Genomic DNA, 13,656 nt, shown 5'->3' with positions numbered 1-13,656 from the left:
TATTACCATTCTTCTAAGTCCTGGAACTGCTGGACTGCAGTGATGATTCATCCTTTTGTCTCTTGACTTTGCTATGTTCTTTTGTATGGTTTTGTAAACATCCAGCTTTCAATAATCATGCATATTATATATATCAGATTATATATAAGATCTAAATAATATGTAACAACAGCTCTTCATGAAAACTTACTCAATTAAATGTTGCATTTAATCCTCCCAAAATCTTTGCATGGTATTTATAAACTAAAGAATCTTTTATCAATTATTATAAATGTTAATAACAAGAATCTATTCCATAAATAACTTGCTATTTGTAAAGAACAATGAATGCATTTTTCTTAAGAACATGGCAATTATGTTATAATTTTTAAAATTTTGTTTCAGCTACAAGAAAAAATATTTTTGGTTTTAACCTTCCTTTGATTTAATAGAAGGTAATTTCCTCCTCAGTGTTAAGTTTTGGTTCTATCCAACATTAAATAGTATGTTTTGACTAAATGGGAATACAAGGGAAGATTATTCTAATTAGAAATAATTATTCAAGTAAAACAATGTCTAATTGCACTGTGGTTGTAGGTAGGTATCCATCTGCAATTACAATATGCCTCTGTATATTTGCCTGATTTATAATTCAATCACCAAAATAGCATGAAGCTAACCAAATATGTATTTTCTCAAACTCCAGTAACAACTATAATTTGAAGCCATATTTTTATTATAAGAGGGCTAAAAATTTTTATTTACTTATTTACTATTTATTTATTTATTTATTTATATTTTAGAGAGAGAGAAAGAATGTACATGCAAGTGGAGGTCAGAGTCAGAGAGAGGGAGAGAGAGAGAGAGAGAGAGAGAATCTTAAGCAGGCTCCACACTCAGCGCAGAGCTCAATGTGGGGCTTGAGCCCCCCCACCCTGATATCATGATCTGAGCTGAGAAATCAAGAGTCAGATGTTCAACTGAGCCACCCAGGAGCCCCAAGAGGATTAAAATATTTTAAGGGTAAAAATACAAGTACATCATTTTACTAATATTAATTATTTCCTTATAATTCATTACCAAGAACTTTGTAAAACATATTTGTATTCAAATGAGCATCATTTTTTCCCTCCCTTTCTGTCTTTTAGTGGTAATACCGTACTTCTAGTGCCCATCTCTGAGCTTTTCATTCAGGGTAAGGTGGGATTACACCGTGATAAAGAACAAGCCTTTCATACTCAGTCATAAAATACTCAAAATGATGTAATCCCTATGTATAAAATGTCTTGTATTTAAATATACATTCAGAAATTATGCCCATGTCCAGGATGATTACCACTTAAATTTCTTGTTTTTAAAATTTTTTACTTGAAAAACATTGAAAAAAATCATGTATAATCCCACTATTTAGTGAATATATAAATAGTGAAAAGCGATCATCTCAGTCTCTGGCCAGGAAATCCCCCTGACAACTATTCATACTATCTAGTAAACACAGTTAAAAATTGGGAGTGCATTGTAGACTAAAACTTTTGTTAGAATCAATTACCTTCTGTGAATGGAAATAACAACTGGGGTCTGAAGAGCCCTGGAACTAACAGCTGCTGGAATCATACTGTCATGTTTATAGTCCGTAGATGAGTGGCTAAACAAATTTAGAGTAAGGCATTTTGGAACCTTCTGCTGTGAATACTTTAAAAAGCTTGTAATATATAGATAAGAGAAAGAAGTAGATCGAGCCCAGAATTGAGAGTTTTATCAATTAACCCTCCCTACCTGTGGTGCTTATTTCCATCTTTACTTTTTTATTTTCCCCTTTTTCAGTTGACCCTTGATTTTTTAACTCCTGTCTATTCTACCCCTACTACATACAGCCCCTTCAATGTGGCATGCTTATTTATTGCCTGTTGTGGCTACCAATACATTTCTCTTTTCAAGCTCTCCTCTTTCTTAATTGGATATTTCCCAGTGTATTGGACAGAATGCCTGCCACTATCTGAGGCCATGCTCTTTTTCTAGCAGTTCCCACTCTTGGTTTGTAAACTGGCCTCATACATAGAGGGCAAGGAGAGGCCAAAGAAAAGGGAAGACCCACTCCAGATTGGTAGATAACATATTTAATAAGCAAGGAAACTTACATACCAGGCTTGTCTTATGCAGTGGAAAGATGAGTAGATTTCTGCATTTGCTCTCCAAATCTTAAAAGTTTATTTAGATGCCTCAACTGTGTTCAGTCATGAATACCATCTAGACGGTCTCAACACCACATTTCTGTCTCAAGGCTATATCCTTGGGACAGCTTCTGGGAGTGGGAAGGTAAGCAGAATGCACCTTCAAACAAGGGCAGACATGAGGACCCTCCAATTGCCTGGGTCCAGCTTACAGGTCAACCGGTACTAACACCTTTTCAATGACCTCACTCAATGTTCCATCTCTTGTGACTGGCTCTTATAATCTCACATGCCTGCTTCTTTCATAGTGTGCCCTGAGAGGTCAGTAGGGGGTTTCATAAGCCTAGAGGTGGCTCATTTGGTGGCTATCTGGCTGCATTGGAGGTAGATGCCATAGCAATGTTATAGGAACATACAATAGAAAATATAGGTTAAGACAATAATTCCCCAAATCAGTGATCACTTTTTCCCCCACAAGCCCCATACTCTGAACCATTGATTTACTAAGGCCCCTAGGCTGGTGTTCAGATCACCCAAGGTGTTCACTTGTATCCTCATGTGATTTAATAAAGATGCTACATTAACAGATTCATTAAGTATGGACACACAATATTCTACTTGGATAATAGCACAGATGCCTCCTTGTGGGGCAGTAATAATGTCCAAGTCCATCTTATTTTGGAGGACAGCTTTTCTTATTAGAGACATCTCAGTGTCCAGTAATGGCAGGCTTTGTTGACTATCATTCAGGGTTCACTGAGTGAATTTAGTAGGGGCTGTAACCTCCTTCAGGCCAATAGAGGGAGCAGAGATGACAGCCAAATGATCATACCAGTGGGAAATAGAACATGCTCACCTGGCCTTGAGAGAGAGGGTGGCAGCTTTAGGAACTTGACCTGGTTGTACATACTATACATGTTGGCTGGGAAAGGGAGAACTGTCAGGCATGAGAAGAGGCAGGTGGGATAAGCCAGATCAGAACCCCTACTTTCTCTCCTCTTTTAATGATATGTGTTCCATTCAAAATGTAATGTGTTTTAACAGGTGCAGCTTGCAGCAGAACAATATCTACCCAGTAGAGATTGAGTAGTTACTCCTCACCTAGGGATGCAGAGTAACTCATTCATCCTAGGGGGATGTCCTATTGCAAATTCCAGTAGATAACTCCTTTCCACTTGTGATGGGGCTTGGTATTCTCAGCCACATAGCACATTGATCCACAGTGAGAGTCCGGGTAATGGCTGTTTCCAGTGACTTCCATACCTTTACAATATTAGGTACCTCAGCAGGAGTCCCTGGTCTGGGATATGTGGCAATAGACCCTACTGCTTGATCACTGAAATGTATTAACGCCTGGAACACAGTACTTTAGTCTACCTGGCCAAGGTGGTTTTACCTGTTAGTAATTTAATCTGCTGCTTTAATATCTCATTCTTCCTTTATACCAACCCTGCAAACCTACAGGTTTTAGAGTACATGGAACCCCCAATCAGTGTCATGTTCTTTTGCACAGTTCTGCATATCATAACCTTTGAAATGTGACCCAAATTACTATTGATCTGATGAGAGTATTCACACATGGTACTCAGCTTCTCCTAATACTGGCAGCCTGGTTTATATGGCATCAAGGGGAAGCTTGGGTTAGGCCAGATGCAGTGTCCACACAAACCAGGGAGTATCACTAAGAGGGAAGGAGCCAATAAAATCAATTGGCCAATCCCTCATATGTTGGGAACTCATGTGGGTGGCCTTAGACTCCTTTGGCAGTTGTGTTGGATGTTGTTTAAAACACACAGAATATATTATTACTACATCTACCGAGTGACTATATTTCAAGGGCAACCTGGCTAGTTGGTAATATGTGGTCCCACCCAACTATTGAAGTAGTCACTCTTTCTATGCATCAAATCTGCTGTATCTGCTAAAGGGTCAGTTGTTAGGGCATATATCCAAGCTGGGCAGTGGCTTCTTAATTGTTAGAGGTGGTAAGTGCCTTATGAGCCATAATGTGAATGACAGTGAGGATTACCTCAGGCTCCTACAGGTGAACCCAAATGTCTCTCCACACATCCTAGCTCCACAAGGGCACACTCATGAATCATCAACTCTGCAGCTTCCCGTTGTCCAAACCACAGGGTTAGTCTCTTTAGACTAGCCCAACTGTCAGTGCAAAGGAGTAACAGCCAGGGCTCCTGAGCGATCACCAAACCTCACTGAGCTTAGCCTGTTGGGTGTTGTAGTTTATTTCTTCCTGAGAGGCTCCACCTGGAGAAGCCCTGGGTACCCTGCTAGGAGCTGTTGCTCTATGGAGGTATATTGGCTTTCTGCCCCATTCCAGAGTCGGGACCAAAATTCTAGGGGCACTCCTCTCTTCCATTGTCTTTGCCACAGTGCTCAACTCATACCTTCCAGAATCATGGATCCAGCTAATTTAAATGGTAGTCATGTTGGGAGATGCCCAGAGTTTTAATCTACTTTGCTGGTATTTGCCTTTCTCAAAGGTTACTTTCTGCTCTGCTTCTCAGTTCCACACATGTTCTTTCTGTACTACACAGCATGAGGGGCAGAGGCACCATACAGGGTGGGAAATAAAAGTCCTCTAAAAACCCCAAATTCCTACAAAGACTGGAATCTCCTTTACATCCTTATTGGTTGGATAGGTTTGGATCTTATCAAACATAGCTTCTGGGACAACATATATCTTAGCCAACCAAATGACTCCCAAAACCTTACAGTGGTGCTTGCGCCTTGAATTTTCAGTGGGTTTACCACCCATCTTTTTCTTTGCATATGTTCCAGCAAAGCCTGCAGAATGTCCTGTAGTAGAGGCAGGTCTTCACCTGTTAATGCAATGGGTCCATTTTACTGATGCAGAGGAGAGCAGGGATAGATAGCAGACTACCTTCTCATGACATATGGTGGAGCTGTGCAAATAGCCTTGGAGAAACACTTGAACAGAATATTATTGTCCTTCCCACATGAAGGCAAATTGATCTTAGTTATCAGTATACTGTGCTTGTCAAAGACTTTTCCATGAATCTCCTTGAAGATGAAGGACTTCTGCCAGAATACTTTTTGCCAAAGCACCAGAGCCAAATAATAACGGTATGCAAATGACAAAGGACTTTAAAATGACCATGGTTAAAAATCTGATAAGAGTTTATTATAATGCAGTTGACAAGAGAATTAGGTCATATCTGTGACATACATTTTAAAATTATAACCGGTCTATCATTACATAATGATAGAGTATAATTATCATTATACCAGGACATATCAGTCTTTTAGGAATTTCACATATATATACCCTAAAGAAAGTTTAGCATCACTTCTTACTTGACAATGCTTCCCATGAAATTTAACATATGCACAAAGTTACATGGTTGTAAGCAACTTAGCTCTTATAATAGAGAAGACTCTGTTTTTCTTTAGTCAATGATCTGATAAAGACAAAACACAGAATCTTTGTTTTACAGGCAGATTACATTAAAGATAAACATTTGTTTACAATTTCTTATCAAGAACAGACCAAAAATATAAGAAAATGTTGTACTTTTAACAGAGAGAAAACCAAATTCTAATTTTATATTGGTGTACTCTTAACATTACATTTTTTCTTTTTAGCTTAAATCCATTCCAATCTTAGCCTGACTATACATGAAATTCCTTTTTCAATATTCCTTTTCCACAAATTCTCTATAATTTTCATACCTCCTTAGTTTTTGTCCTTTTTTTCCCCCATCATTTTGTTTTGGGATGAAATTATTTTTTTTCTTTACCAATAAAAAACAAAACAAAACACAAAACCAAACAGACATAAAAACAAAAATAAAACCCCCTCATACCTGTCATATCTTTCCTTATCCAAAAAAACCTCATATGTTCTATTTTTTAACCTTTTTTATATACACTCATTTGCTTTCACCTTTATTATTTGTAGTAGTTTTGTAAATAAAAAACCTTATCTTTTTTACAAATCAATTTTGGCAATGCCCCCTAGAGGTAGAAAAACATCATATACATACAACATACATGTATATATGATAGGAAAAAAAATAGGATAAAATAGGTAGAGATGAAAAGGATTAGGACCTGATGTCCCTGAGTGGGGAAAGACATATTTTGGAACAATACTGGGAATGTCTGACCATGGCAAACCCCCTCAGGTGACTCATCTCAGGTTTCTTTCAGGAATTTAACAAAAGACCTGACTAAAAATAAGTAGACCATAAAACCTATGACCCACAAGGAACTGGTATGGCCATAGACCACCCCTCATACAATGGAAATGAGCCAATCATGAAGGGACAGCCCGGCAACTAGAATTATCCAGCCAATAAGGATAAAACCTGAGAAGGATCAAGTGGGGAGGGTAAGAGTGGGGCAACTGGAACCTGATAAAACAAGGACCCTTGCCTATTGTAGGTGGGCATTCATTTTCAAATGTCCCCTCTTTGTAAAGAGAGCTTTCCTACTCTTCTTCCTTCCTAATCTTATATTCTTTTTGCCCATTTTGTGTCCACCTTTTAATTATTTGAAGTGGTGAGACAATGAATCCCAGGTATTTTGTTAAAAAGTCCTGCAACACATAGACATATATAAACATACTACTGACACAAACAGAAACCCCATAGCCTTCATTCCAAAACTTTAGCCATAAATCATGTACCAACTCACATGGTATTTGTGATCTTATGAAGGCTGTGCATTAGATTTTTGAGCAAGAGAACTTCTCTAACAGTCTTTTATTTAAGTTTATTTATTTATTTTGAGAGAGAGAGAGAGAGAGTATGTGTGTGTGTGAGCATGAGCAGGGGAGGGGCAGTGCAAGAGAGGCAGAGAGAGAATCCCAAACAGATTCTGCACCAGCACCCTGGAGCCTGATGCAGGGCTTGAGCCCACAAACCTTGAGATCATGACCTGAGTCAAAACCAAGAGTCAGACACTTAACCAACTGAGCTACCCAGTTGCCCCTCCAATAGTCTGAATATTAAATAGCCTCCCTCCTCCCAGTGCTTTTTTCTTCTTTAGTCTCTGTGGGCAATGTTTTGGTTATCTCCTGGGGTATATACATTTCAAAGACACGATAAGATTTACAACTTCAAGGGACAGAGAAAGAATGTATTTTCCCTTAAGTATTTTGGGATAATTGCTATTTAAAATTTTCCTTTTGTATTTGGGGTGAGACAACATGGGGTATTTCCGGTTTCTATCAATCACCATAACATCCTCCTCTTCATTCTCGTTTTTCCAATGACTCCATCTTTTAGCATCCCAGTTAGGCTTTGTCACAAGTGCCCAGACCTTAATCTGTAGCAGTTTGTGCCATCCCAGTTTTCCTAAACAGCATGCTAAATTGTCCCAATTTATTACCTTGCTTTTCCAACTTGTCTGCCAGCCACAAAGCTAGGACCAGTTTGCAAACCAACAATTGCTGAGTCAGGCAGGAGACTAAAGTAATGAGCCTTGAGAACAAAGCATCCACAGGGGAAATCCCAAGGTAGCCACCAACGTCTGTGTGCGGGGGGGCGGATGGCTCTTATGTTAAATGCCAGTGGACTGTGTGTCGGTATGTGGACACTTGGAAAACACTGGCTGTTTTCATGTGCTGTGTTTTCACAGTGCACTGTGACAAAGAAAGGAAAGGAATTGTCACTACAGTGGACTGGCTCCTGCTGTCGGCAGTCACCTAGACATGGACGCCCAACTAGAAGCTAAAACTTGACTTAGAAAGTTGGAAGAAAAGCTGAAGTTAGAAAAAGGCGTGCAGTTGTCCATTATTCTGCTAGCTTTGTGGCTGGCAGACAAGTTGGAAGAGCAGGATAATAAATTGGGACAATTTAGCATGGTCCAGTACAGAAGTCAAGGAGAAGCCAAAGAAAGCATACCACTCCAGATTGATAGGGGACAGTTTTAATAAGCAAGGGTACTTTTGAAGCTTGTTTTGAGCAGCTGTAAAACTAGTGGATTTCTGTACCTACTTGCCAAATCTTAAAAGTTTATATAATGACCTTCATTGGGTTCAGTCACATACATTGTTCATATGGTCTTAATACCTCATTTGTTTTCAAGGCTATGTCTTTGGGGTGGCTTCTAAGAACAGAGAAGGCAAATGGAGTGCATATTTCAAGGAGGAGTGGGAGGGAGTGGGAGGCTCCGATTGCTTAGGTTCAACTCAAAGGTCAACAACTAGTCATATCTTCTTCTTCTTCTTTTTTTAAAGTTTATTTATTTATTTGTTTTTGAGAGACCAGGGGAGGGGCAGAGAGAGGGAGAGAGTGAATCCTAAGCAGGCTTTGTGCTGACAGTGCAGAACATGACAGGGGCTTGAACTTACCAACCATGAGATCATGACCTGACCCAAAACCAAGGTTTGGGTGCTCAACTGACTGAGCCATCCAGGCACCCCATGCAATTCTACCTTGAAATTCATCAGATTGCTATTGCTGAAAGATTACAAGGTAACCTAGTTGTCAGACTTCTTGGTTTTGGGTACAGTTAGACCGTCCTACTAACATGGTTTCTGGTGACTTTTTTGGGGGTGACAGTGGGGTTCATGGGGTCCAGAGCCAACAACCAAGAAAGAATTCTTGAAGATGTCTTTGGTGCAAAAAGTGATTTTATTGAAGCATGAGGACAGGACGCATGGGCAGGAAGAGCTGCCCTGAGACCATGAGATGAGACTGGTTTTATACTGTGGAGTTGCAGGGAGGTAATGTCCAGGGGAAGTTTCCAGTGAGATTTTCATATCCTAAACAGACTCACAGGATAGTGGAGGCCTAGCTATTGTCAGGCTAAGGTTGTTTTCCCTCTAGCAAAGCATTAGCATTAAGGTAGTAGGGAGTTCCAGGAGAAACTCTGCCAGCCTCAAGTATTTGCCAATGGGCTGCAGGAAATTGAGTTCTATCTGCCATTTCCTTCTGACTTTTTTTTCCCACATCAGTTTCTACTTGATTATTCCACCTTTCTAGGGTTTGTGTGGGAAGAGGCTAAGACATGCCTGTATGTAACCCACACCAGGCTTCTATTACTTTATGGAACCTATATGAGTCCATTGAAACCAAAAAAGAATATAATACTCCTAATTCACTTAGTAATTGGTCTTTTCAACTTGGTCCCTGGATAACTTGTATGGGTGGGACCAGTGTATAAATTAACCCTGCCTTTCAACACTATACCTCTTCTACCTGTGTCTCCTTCAGGATCTAATCAACAAGAAAGTGTTTCAGGATATTAATAGGTTATATTCTACATAAAGTTAAAATATTTTATCGAGATATTCACCAGTGATTTAAAAATCAATCTGCATTCTAAGATCCTCTGTGTTACTGTGAATGTTTCCAAGGTGTGCCAGAGAAAGGCTGACAATTGCCTGTGTGTGTTGCATTCAGATTTGTGATTCTGCACTGTTACTTCTGAAATTTAGTTTTATCTTAAAAGTCAGTCTTGGAGATAAAGAGCTTAATGATGTATTATAAAGATCTTGGTTTAATAGAAAACGTGAGGTAAATTTTGCCTATCAGATGAGCAACCTAAAATTCTAGCTACAAAGGGATTTCAGATTTTGAGTAATCTGTCTAGACAAGGGTAATTATAGAAAGTGACTGTTACTTCTCTAATGTTAAGTTTGAAATTTGATAACGAAAAATGAATATTATTTATTCAGATGCACTATTTCAAGTAATATACTTCACCAAGAGGCATGGTTTCACATCCATTTATCAGACTGCCTTGTGAATATTTCCCTTTTATTTTTGCAGGATTTTCAAAACTTGTTACTGGATTTCTTTTTTTTTTATAGAAAGGAAATTTTAATGTGTTAAACATCATGTGCATTTTCTGTTGTTAATGAAGACATGTTACATTCAGAAATGTATTAAAAAACAAAAAAGACAAAAAAACAAGACCAAAAAACTTCCTAGAAAGAGGCTTCACGAGAAAAAAATCAGCCCAAGTTCTATTCCTTTCACTCAGAAGTGTCTCTTAGCACAAATCAGCAACCACTCCACACACAAAAGCACTGCCATTTGTCTTTGCAGGCAGAACATAGAACACATGCCTTAGTTAACAGGTTACTTCAGTGCCCACCTGGTCCAGTTTAAAATATTTGTTTGGAGATCCAGTTTGTATGTCCTCCATAGGTACACTGAACAAGAAGCCATGTATTGTCCTATTATTTTGTAAATGGCAGCTCTTGTAGCTGAAGCAAACCATTAAGATTATAAAGAGCTCTCTCTTGAAAGAAATTCTCAGATGAAAATACATTAAGGAGAAACTCTGAAAGTTAAACAAGCCTAGAGTTTTTTTTTTCACTAAAATGGTGGGATCAAGGTAGAATGTCTATTCTGAAGAGCAGCTCCATTTGTTTCCCCACGAGAAAAGGCCAAATTTTTTAGGACTCATATAATTTAAAAACTAAGCTAATAAAAAAATAAAATATACACCTTAAGATACTATAAAACTTGAAATAATGTCAGGGTTTATGGAATGGTAAATAGAGTTCTGTGTTTTTTTTTCTTTTTCAAAAAAGGAAACTATAATACAGTTTTAAGGTAAAAACAAAACAAAACAAAACAGAACTCTGAATATGGATAGCATTTCACAGACTCTATGCACACAACACCACACAAGAATGAGTTACATATCAGTGATTATCATGCAAGTAACTGGCTGGTGACTTAGATTTGCTGCAACAGAAGTCCTGGGTCAAAAATGTGTTAAAAGCTTGTAATGTCAAGGACAAAAAAAAAAAAAAAAACGGTATGAGGGAAAAGGAAGAAAAGCCTGCCTGGGTCTGTTATAGACATGATATTCAACAGCATAAAAATAATGCCTTCCATAGAGCCCCCCAAATGGGGCAAAACCTATCTTCCACAACTTAACATGGGAAAAATAAATTCACTTGTAACTATAGCACTCCCATATTTGAATGATAAGTATGTTCAATCTGGTGCTATAAGTTAAGAAATTGTTGAGAATATATACGAGTAAAGCAAAATAAAAACAAAAGTCTAACCTTAAAAACTGGAAAACCCATCTGTTCTAAAGCCAAGTAGGTATAATCCTGATCATTACTATATATGACATAATCCACAGAAGGAAGGCCCAGAAAAAAAAAATCTTCATTTTGTTCAGTACTTAGGTTTGATGTTATCCTAGGAAAAACAATGACAATTCAATGAATGTGTCACACATACAACTGAAAATCCCATTCTGGTTTCAAACACATTTAAACAATAATCTTCCTTGGCTAATTTTTCTCCTGCGCCAGACACAACTTCTTTGTACAGGACCAGTTCAAATACCTCCTCCCCTTCAAACACTAGATATGAACATTCAGGAACATTCTACAATGCCAAGTGCCTTAAGAAAGAGAAAGATTCTGAAGTTCTAGTGACATAAGTGATCTGAGGAAGCCAGGTTGTGATTAACACTGATGGGAGCCAATTAGGCAGCGGTGGTTTGTTTCTCCTCAGGTGTTTCCTCCAACAACTGCATGATCAGTTTGTGCAGGGGTTTGCAGATCTTTGAGTAACCCCCTCTTGTGAGATGCAGAAAATCAAATATGTCTTGGCAGGAGATGGCACCATCCAAGTGCACAAAGCCCCCATCTATATTCAGGAGCTGCACATTGGCAGCTTTGGCAGGGTAACCTTGAGGAATTAGTTCACCTTGGCGTTCTTTTACCTCAAAGGGCTGGGCTTCTCACCTCAAGGTAACAAACACAATTACAATGATTTTAGCCTGTGGCTGCCTTGTGTTAGTAAAGTTCTACAATGGCCTTGATTCCACCTCCTACTTCTCCCGCTATATTTTCACGGTTGTTTGTTCCTACCCAAATGACAATGACCTTAGGTTTAATAATCTCCAGTTCTCAGGCTGCCTGAGTGGCTCAGTCGGTTAAGTGACTGACTCTTGATTTTGGCTCAGGTCATGATCTCATGGTTTGTGAGATTAAGCCCCCCATTGGGCTCTATGCTGATGGTGTGGAGCCTGGTTGGGATTCTCTCTCTTCCTCTCCCTTTCTCTCTTTCTCTTTCTCTGCCACTACAGCACATGCACACTGTCTCTCTCTCTCTCTCAAAATAAATGAACTTAAAAAATAATAATAAACTCCAGTTCTCCATTCTTTAGTCTCCATAAAACGTATTTTGTATCTCCCTCAGTTCCAAAATTCAGTGCATTAATTGGGGCAAAAAGCTCTCACCATATCTCCTATTGCTCCACCTTGGAGTCCCCCAGAAACAGTACATCCTGTTCTTTGTGTTTATGGTCTAGGACAAATCTGTTGTGCTGAGACATCATCTGTCATCTCCTTGAATATCGTCCACTGCATGTGCAATAGCTGCTGGGTTTGAGTATCCTTGGCTCATTCTATACTCAGGCAGAGGGTCCCTGTAGGTTCCAAGTGGCTGTGGCATGGCCTGGTGATATGTCTGTCACTCACTCAGTCCCTGTGCCATGTCCCTCGGCCCAGCACCGGCAGCAGCTCCTCCTGTTAATGGGATCCTTCCTCCCTCTCTCCCTTTCTCCTTCCTTCCCTTACTCCCTCCCCTTACTTCCCTCTCCTCTCTTCTCTCCTCTCTTCTCTCCTCTCTCTCTCCCACCCTCTCTCTCTCTGTCTCTCTCTCTCTTTTTCTTTCTTTCTTAGCATGAAACTCAGGGGTAAATTTAGCAGTATTTTTAAAACATTTTTATTGTGGTAAAAAAACATAACAAGATCTATCCTCCTGACAAATTTTAGGTGTATAGTACATTATTGTTAACTATATGTACACTGTTGTACAGCAAATCTCTAGAACTGTTTTCATCTTGCATGACTGAAACTCTATACCCATAAACAGCAATACCCCATTTCTCCCTCCCCACAGACTTTGACAATTGCCATTCTACTTTTTGCTTCTGTGGGTTTGATTACTTTATATATCTCCTACAAGTGGAATTGCACAGTGTTTGTCCTTCTGTAACTGGTTTATTTCACTTTGCATGACGTCCTCAAGGTCAATCCATATGTTAGCATATGACATGTTTTCCTTCTTTTTTTTAAATCACTTTGGTGGCTGTCTGCAGTTCTGGTTCTCTGAAGCTGCCACAAATGGCCCAGTTTTCTTTTGTCCTCTGCCCTCGACAGACTTTTAGAGGATGATGGGTCCCTTTAGTGCTCTGAGTCAGGCAAGACAGATGCCAGTCACTTGGGAAGCCCCCCTGACAAGCCAGAATATTGGAAGGATGCTTTGCTCTTTTCTCCCCCCAACTCCCCAAGGGAGAGGATACCAAGTGGTACTGGCTTCTGTCTGCTGTACTGTGGGTCTCTGGAGCAGCAGCAAGCTGCCAGCTCTCTTTCATTTTCAGAGGCACCAGACATCTAGAGCTTGCCACCTTGTGCCAGCACTCCATATCAGGTGAGACAGAAAGCACAGCCTGGACAACCTCCTCCCTTGACACCCAGATCATTGGATGCACACTCTCTTTTCCTCTTTGGGGAGAAACTAGAAACTGGGAGCTG

At 39.4% G+C, this 13,656-nt stretch overlaps 1 long non-coding RNA gene and 1 pseudogene across 1 annotated transcript in view; one reads left to right on the top strand and one right to left on the bottom strand.

Annotated features, from left to right (window-relative positions):
* Positions 1 to 13,656, top strand: part of LOC132667433 (uncharacterized) — a 300,979-nt gene that overhangs the window by 104,741 nt on the left and 182,582 nt on the right. The gene's annotated exons all lie outside the window — the stretch shown is intronic.
* Positions 11,598 to 12,523, bottom strand: LOC132667432 (platelet-activating factor acetylhydrolase IB subunit alpha2-like; annotated as a pseudogene).

This window comes from Panthera onca, chromosome B2, assembly GCF_046562875.1.
Source record: "Panthera onca isolate mPanOnc1 chromosome B2, mPanOnc1 haplotype 2, whole genome shotgun sequence".
In the NCBI taxonomy this organism is placed as follows: Eukaryota; Metazoa; Chordata; class Mammalia; order Carnivora; family Felidae; genus Panthera; species Panthera onca.
This window is presented reverse-complemented; position numbering and strand designations above follow the sequence as displayed.